Source organism: Triticum dicoccoides, chromosome 4A (assembly GCF_002162155.2).
Source record: "Triticum dicoccoides isolate Atlit2015 ecotype Zavitan chromosome 4A, WEW_v2.0, whole genome shotgun sequence".
Classification (NCBI taxonomy): Eukaryota; Viridiplantae; Streptophyta; class Magnoliopsida; order Poales; family Poaceae; genus Triticum; species Triticum dicoccoides.
In genome coordinates, this window is record NC_041386.1 from 652,388,825 (window position 1) to 652,390,308 (window position 1,484).

Below are 1,484 nucleotides of genomic sequence, written 5' to 3' on the forward strand. Positions count from 1 at the left end.
AACAACCAGAAAATTGGTTGGGCGAGCCGCGGCTGCAATCCAAACAGCCCCTTAACCACCACTGAGCTAGCCAAGGCCTGGGCGCACTCGGTAAAGGTCTTCCTCAAGTGGGCATGGAAAGTTATGGACGCGGAAGAAGCCGTCGCCCGTCCGTCAAGCTCGTCCTAAACTAGCACTCCAGTTCCTCCTTTCTAAGCGTTTATTAGCATCGATTAACCAAAACTCTCATCCAGGGGATGTAGCTCAGATGGTAGAGCGCTCGCTTAGCATGCGAGAGGTATGGGGATCGATACCCCACTTCTCCAATAATTTTTTATCAGTCTTGCTCAATGCTATATCTGATCCGTACAAAAATTTCTTTTAACTTTTCTTTTCTCTCTTGCATATTACGTCACTTAATCTCAGACACCTAGCCGCACCTCTAACAGACCAGAGCGATATCATCTTATACTCCCTGGCAGCAAATACGAGTGTATGATCATCTCTAGCAAAGCAACATGTAGTTCTCAACCACACGAAACAAACGCTGAAATTAAAGATCCACATGCTGAAAAAGATAAGGCGGGGTCAATGGTCAAAATATGGCAACTGTCCAGGCTGGCGTTTTTGATGGTTCGTTCCTTACTTTGGAGAAAAAGAGAAGGGCTCCCCTGCCAAGCAAGCAGGTGGACCAAACTATGGCAACACCACAGAATACTGCAACGTGCCATTAATATCCCAGAGATCAAACTGGCGTGAGAAAAAGCTGAACATTATTAGCCTCCAGCTGAGTTAGCCAACCAAATGCTTTCTGTTTCTTCAGGAGCTCTGGCTCGTTTTTCGTGTCCAATGCTGCAGCCCGGAAGAAACCAAACAGAGCAAAAAAAAGACGAGAGCAATCAACACAACCAAAAGCCCTATCCGAGCTCAAACGAGAGCTATACATCTCATAATTGTTTGTGTGGGAAGACATTGAGGTAGGAAATATAAGTGCAAGGACAACAACATCTGAGCTTCTACACAAGACTACCTCAGCACTGTTCATTAGCTGCATAAAACAGCGCCACAAGGAGACATGGTTCTTTATGTTAGGTCGACAGAAACCGTGTGTTGCAACTCGGTGCAAAACTATTCCGGACCAGTTCTGCAATTTGACAAGAAGCATTGGGGTAGAGTAGGGAATTGAGTATTCATATTACCTTTGTAGATTGCAAATCCTAGATGATGATCTCTTCGTAGCAAGAACAGGCTAGAGACCGTTCAAAGCTTCATCCCCAGCGGAGTCGTCAAAAAGTGTGTTCGCACACGAACACGTCACCGTGTACCTTCAATGCCGAGGGTAATGCCCCGTAGCTCACGTCGAAGGTAATCCGTTCGGAAGCGCGATATGCAAGCAATCCGGATGGCGCTTTTCAGGATCCGAAACCCCTAGGTCGGCCTGACCGCCCCTAGGGCCCCGAGATTCGCCGCCCTGCAAACGAACGAAGAACGAGAAAGAAGACGAA

General features: G+C 47.2%; 1 non-coding gene across 1 annotated transcript; it reads left to right on the top strand.

Moving 5' to 3' along the window:
* The first annotated feature begins 232 nt into the window (after positions 1-232).
* On the top strand, positions 233-305 carry TRNAA-AGC. Its single transcript has one exon. It is a non-coding gene; the product is annotated as a tRNA-Ala (tRNA).
* Positions 306-1,484: the final 1,179 nt, after the last annotated feature.